General features: G+C 38.0%; 1 long non-coding RNA gene across 1 annotated transcript; it reads right to left on the bottom strand.

Annotated features, from left to right (window-relative positions):
- Positions 1-1,756: 1,756 nt before the first annotated feature.
- LOC311081784 lies at positions 1,757-2,980 on the bottom strand. The gene is made up of 3 exons (XR_014606010.1): positions 2,914-2,980; positions 2,772-2,838; positions 1,757-2,373 (listed from the first exon to the last, which is right to left on the bottom strand). It is a non-coding gene; the product is annotated as an uncharacterized lncRNA (long non-coding RNA).
- Between the last annotated feature and the right edge of the window lie 3,993 nt (positions 2,981-6,973).

Consider the following 6,973-nt stretch of genomic DNA (forward strand, 5'->3'; position numbering starts at 1 on the left):
GATCAGCTGTGCCGATGAGAGGAGGGAGATCAAACTGGATAAGATCGGGCTGGACGTGAAGATCTGGCTGGACGTGGAGATCAGGCTGGACGACTTCCACAGTGAGGAAGGAACCACACACCCACAGCGTGCGGCGGTCCATGAATTTGACGAAAGGTAGGTTGAGATCGTCTAGCAGCAGTATCTGGGTGAGTGGGTCGTCTAACCCGCCCCAGAACCGCTGTTTAAGGAAGTCCTCACCCCAGCTCACATCCTGGTAAAGGGCAAGGTAAACTTCAACAAACTCCTCCAGAGTACTACCGTTCTGGTTGAAGATGGAATCCCAGAAGGTCTGCATCATTTACTTGTTTTTGGGCCGGTTATTCTGTTACATCAGCGGGTTGAAGAAGACAAAGGTCAAGCGAAGATACAAAATACTCAATATTTATTTCCATAGGCAAAATCCAAACAAACTCAAAACAGTGTGCTAGTGCACAAGCACAAACAATAACCGGCAGTGAACAGAGAAACAAGGGGAGCTTAAATACACAGAGATAATGACAAGACAACAGGTGAAGGAGATGATGATGAGTGAACACAGGTGCTGAGGATGATGATGACAATGTGCAGGTGAAGATGATGATGACGGAGGATTCTGGGAAGTGTAGTGCAGACACAGACGAAGACAGATGGTGAATGTGACAATATTAGACCTCATTAAATCACAAATTAAACCCAATGTACTATTTAAATCGATTGCTGGAAATCGTAATGTAATTGTACATACATCTGATTTATGATTTAGCATTGTGTTAGCAATGGCAAAATCGAACGTTTTATCGAACGCATTTTTTATTGATATTGATTACGTGTCTATCGCGAGACATATCATTATCGTTTTATCGCCCAGCCCTACAATGAATAGACAGGAGTCCTGTCACAGGACCAATAATAGCAAAACGAATCACTTATTCTAAAAAGAATATCAAGTGGCCAGTTCAAATAAGACGAATCCGACATATGAGGGCTGTGTTGACAGTAAAGTGTTCGTCATTTAACAAATTTTAAAAACACGGATGGATAATACAAAATGCTTTCTGACATTTTGATAGAAAACACACAAGCAAGAACAAAATTTAAACTTAGCCCGTCAATTTTCATTTTACAATTACCTTCTCTCTCTGTGTGCGCATGTCTGTGTTTGTGAGAGAAAGAGCTCGCGCAGCACTGATACGACGGTACTTTTTAATCCATAAGTAACTAACACGCTAGTTTTCATACAAAATAAATATGTAACATAAATAGGTACTTTAGTTATTATCAACACAATAACGTAACACATGCAGGCTACGTTTCTCAACACTGAGAATTAATAAATAAACGCCTGTTTCTCCAGATTCGCGCTAATCAGCCATCCACAAATCACAGCACTTTCATAATCACTAAGCCATAGCGATTTCAATTTTATTTAGATTTATTGTTCAGCATTACTTGAGTATTTTATAATTTGCATGGCTGAATGATGTCTTCCTCTCTTATCTGAGTAACCATAAATGAATGACGAAGTATTTTAAGATAATCCATGCGATCACTACCGTGTGATAATTGAATCCAGATTAAGTTAACTCAATACAATATTTCAACTTTCCACATCCACCCCAGGCCATTTACCTTCAGGAGTTAGAAGTACCGTGACTAATGTACTGTCATCTTAAATCAGTCAGACAGCCGGCCACGGGAGTGGAAGGGGGATCGAGCGGGATTCTTTATTGCTGTCTGTAACGGGTGTTTGAGACGGTTAACCGATATTAATATGTCTTAGGCTAGTAAAATAACAGAAGTCTAAATTCGTCTACAGGAGCTGGTGGTCAGTAACAACACAGAAACATAAGTTTAAATTTGGTGCAGGTACCATATATTGCAAAATAATCAAACAAAATATTTACAAATAGAAATAATGAAAGAAAAGAAAAAGAAAAGAATCCCAAAATATTTACAGACTGCAGTTGAACCGGTTTATAGTTAAGTGCACTTGGTAGTTGTTGTTCAAGTATATACTAATATAAATTACAGCAAATACACACACACAAAAACCAAAAAAAGAAAAAGAACTGTCCCAGCAATAGATGATATACAAGACCAGCGCGACAACCCACAAGGGTTTATGGAAGTTTGTAGTGATAAGTCCGTAAGTTATTGTTCATCATGTGAAGGATGTGTATGTGGGGTTGAAGCACTAGTCTATGGAGAAGTGTGTGGGGGACAGGCTGTGGACAACCTTCCTACCAGACCAGTAGGATGGCTATTCAGTGGATGCTACACGGATGGTAGGTTCCCAGCAATAGAAATTCGGCTCGCCATCACTCGTCTCCAGACAGAGAGAAAAAACCTGGCCTGTAGTACAACAACAGGACCAGTAAATAACAGGGCTAAGTTGGAACTAAGCATCAGCTCATTCCACACTCAGATATCATTTTCATGTGCACACAATTCTAAATTATTACAGAATGAATCAATAAATATACAAACTACAAATAATAAACATTAAGGGCATGACAACACAATAAACAGTACAATGTTAAAGTTGTATTGGCTGCACAAAGTTCAAATAAATTCAACAGTACTATAATCAGATTTCCTTACTACATATAAACACACTTACTGAAAACAAATATATTTGTAACCCACAAATGCAAATGTCACAAAAGCATAAAATTAATCAAAACCAGTTGGTAAATATTTGGCTAATATGTTAGCTTTCAGCATGTAGTTCATTCATTCAGAGTACTCACCAGTTCCTCTAAGTAAACATATGGCAATCTGGTGACGGTGACAATCCCCTGCAGCCACTAAGTTATTCTAAAAGTTACAATGATGTGTTTAACTTAAAAGAATAAATCAAGCAAAAGAGTGAATTGTTTGTTGAACACAAACCTGTCCACAGCTGCCGATCAGCTTCCCCACACCTCTGAATGAGGAAGAAGCTGCAGCCTAATTAAACTTGTGCTCTACTGCGCGATTGGCCAAGCACAGTCACATGACTGGGGTGGCATGAGCTCACATCTTAAAGGGGCAGCAGAACTAATAATATATTACCAGATTTCAACCTGGGTTACATGTCGATTTTCAGTCTCTTGATAAGCCTTACGCATCTGTCAATCATCCCTGTTTGCTATTTGGGAAATGAACCCAGCGCTATGATTGATCGAACTCCGCTTATTTTGAATATTTGAGGACTGCACGTGCACAGAGGCGTCACCAGGTTTTTGCGTAGTTTAGAGTTAAAAATCGTACCAGCATACTTTGAGGTCAAAATGCGTATCCGCTACACAAAATGCGTACAGGTTGGCAGGTGTGCACTTGGATTTTGACCTCCCCATGACCATTTGGGGGGTCATTCAAGCCATTCCTCAGCACACATGTATCTCTGTTAACCTAAACATCAAACAGCTGAGCAACAACATATTGGCTGAGGAAAGAGCTGTAAAGAGTACCTGAAAAGTGAAACCATACTTGAGAAAGTACAGATACCATAGCTGCCAACTCTCACGCATTCACCGTGAGACACACGCAATTAACACTTTTCACACGCTCTCACGCCACACATCCATTTTCTCACGCACAGAAAAATCGCGGAGCAAAGAGGACGGACAGACTAGACAGAGCAGGTTACTTATGATATAAAAAAAATCTCAGCTCTCAGATTCTGTCACTTTTATTACGAAATTCAAACAATAAATACCGTTTTGGCGCTTGTAAATGTGACGCGACAGATCCCTAGCTGCACGTGAACCGATCATCTCTGCTAATAGTAAATAAACACGAATGAACACTGTTGAAAGATACAGTACAACTTACCGAAATGTATATTTCTCATACTTAATATCGACCAATCAATCAATCAATCAATCAATCAAAGAGGTCAATAAAACAGCTGGAGAAAATTATGTCACATATTTACCTCAGGAAAGCCATTTAATGAACATAATATAGGCTATAGCACGTTAGTTGGCTAGAAAAAAGAGCTATAGAGAGTATTTTGCTAAATATGTGTACTATATTATATTTTTACTTATATCATTAAATAAAGTTGTTATTATAATAAAAAAAAAACGCATTATACTTAATTTGAGTTATTTTTAACCTTAAATAATACTGCCAGCTGATAGGGCTCTCTGTATGTTTACAGCATTAGGAGAGTTGTTTTTTTCTTGAGAAAAATGAATGCCTATCTTGTGTAGCCTACCTAATATTTATCCAAATGAGTCAATATTAAATCAAATCACAATAATTGAATTGAAATAATAATAAAAGCGTAGCTTACCAGAAATTGTACCATGTAAACATTGCAATCCTCCCTAACAATCCCATATTTTACTCATACTGAATGTAGGCTCAAAGATGCACTAGTCCTCGACACCTGAGAGACATGCAGGTGAAAATAAGAAACAATTGATTTATAAGATGAGAAATGTTTATTTTCTAAAATAAAAATAAAACCGAACACCTCAATTTTGCAATAAATCAAGGTCAACAGCATCTTAAACGTCTGCAGACACTCAAGTCTCAGTTAAGTTCAAGTGCACAAAAAGGTCATAAGTAAACCAATATCTTTCAAAAAGGGCTCATCAATATAGTGGATAAATAAAATAATATTAAGTAAAATGAAATAGTGCAAGTCTACTTGCACTGTATTTGCTGGTTTCGGCCTCATCAGTGGCTGCAGTCGTCCTCATCTCATAAATCAAACACCTGCGATTCAGCAACTACCTGCTAATGCACTCACATTCATGTACATTAAAGTAGCCTTGTTGACAAGTTTAGGTGAGTAAAGGCAAAACGCACAAAATGTAGTGCCTTCAATGCCCTTGATGGCGATATCGCTTCTTTATAGCAGAAATAAACTGCTGCAGAAAAGGTTAGGTGCCATGCAAAATGTAATGTGTACTTGCATTACTCATCACAAATGTATTGGAGTAAAAAGTACATTTACTTGTTCAAAAATGTAGTCAAGTAGAGAGTAAAAGTTGCTAATATTTGATACTCAGTACAACTACAAAGTAGCCAAAAATATACTTAAGTACAGTAACTACTACTTACATTTACTCAAATACTTTAAACCTCTGAGGAGAACTTATTCCTTTTGGAACATCATTCAATCATGTCTTTTGATTGCATGTGGTATTTTGATGTTATAATAACGCTGGAAGTATTAGTGAATGCAGCTTTAACCAACTTTAGTATTTCAACATGGTAAAAAACTACCTTTCTTTTTGTATTTCTCATGTCAGAGTTATTTTCCTACTTTTGGAGAGGACCTTGGTGAGCATTTGCGGCATGAATTACAAATTCTGCTTGTAACAACTATGTAACCACATTAACTAGCTTATGTTATTGTTACATATATGTAGTTATTAGGTGCCTGGGTAACAATTTATTTTACAGTGTCCTTGTTACATATGTTGCATGTACTTACAATAGTATTAACAGTTAATAATGCAAAATTACATGCAACTAACCCTCAACCAAACCCTTATCCTACCCTAACTCTATAGTAAGTACATGCATTTAATTAATATTACGCAGTACTTAAATATATAATTACACTGTAACAATGACACTGTAAAATAAAGTGTAACCAGTGCCTGGCTACTATACGTTACCTGTACTGCATCCACTTAACCAGAGGAACCCTAGAGTTATTAGAGTTATGTCCTAAGATAACAGTGCAAAATATTAGTAAATCTAAGAAGCAAGTTGCCTAAAATGATGTTAACGTTAACTATCCAAATAGCGAGTTAAACTGGGTGCCTAAAGTTACTTACCATATAACCATCACGTCCACTGTGGGTTGTAATTCGCATGTTTTTTTCCACAGTGGCGACAACCGCCTTTCCTCTGTAGCCATTTGATCATTAATTTTCTGTTTTCCAATGCCGCATAGACGTATTAACTTATTTAATTGCCTTGAACACATAGCCATAGCCATCTAGAAAGATTTACTGTCCGATCTGAAATTTTTGGCGCCATGCTGGTAAATGACTGCCTACAATGAAACGTGACAGTTGTCCCATGCCGCAAGTTAGTTTTGATTGACCTGTTGCATTCTGAACCGCCAACTTTATCCCTAACAGGACTCAGTAGAATTTCTACAGCAAACAGTTAGCTTATTTGCTTACCCCATCTTTTTGCAAACTGCAATCCTCTTACAACAATCCACACATTTTATCCATACTTCAAAGCAAATATTTCCATAGTATGCTATGAAAGAAAGGGGTTTCTTTGAAGAGGAACTGCCTCCAACGCAGCGCACCTGATGCCATGGACCTCTTGGACAAAGGTAACTTAACATGTTGGCTCTTATGACCTAATATTAGCTAGTAGTACTACTATGATGATTCTGTCAGCTTGCCAGTATGTACTATGTAATGTTAACTTGCAAACATTAGATGTTTATAGTCACTGATTTCTTTTACACGTAGTTTGCGGTGTTGAACATTATAACCAATTAAACATGTTTCTGTTGAGCTTACGAACACAATGTCCAATCAGAGACGCTTTAATTCATCACCGCGTCATGAGGGTTGCACGCGCTCACTGACTAAATTCTGAATTCTCTCTTATTGTCAGGATATACACGAGGACAACAAGGTAAGTAGGATCCAGAAAGCTTTAATAGTAGAATGGCAGGTGAGCGTCAGATGAAACAGACAGATGCAGGAATTTATATGCAGAGGAATGTAGTGTGATGATATCTTGCAGAGATATGCTTGGATGGAGAAAGGATGTGCAAACCGGGATACACAGGGAAGGATCACAGGAGAATCGGGGAGTATTCAGGAGGAAACGCAGGGTCTTGGGAAGAGAAGCAGTAGGTAAGTCCTTGTGCTGGAATTCCATAGAGTCACACTGGAACAGAATATCCGAATCTGGGAATCACAGAGAGAACGTAAGCAGGTCGGTTCCTAGTTCAAGGTTCGACGGAGACTGGGTA

Source organism: Abramis brama (genome assembly GCF_963993115.1).
Source record: "Abramis brama genome assembly, chromosome: 4".
Classification (NCBI taxonomy): Eukaryota; Metazoa; Chordata; class Actinopteri; order Cypriniformes; family Leuciscidae; genus Abramis; species Abramis brama.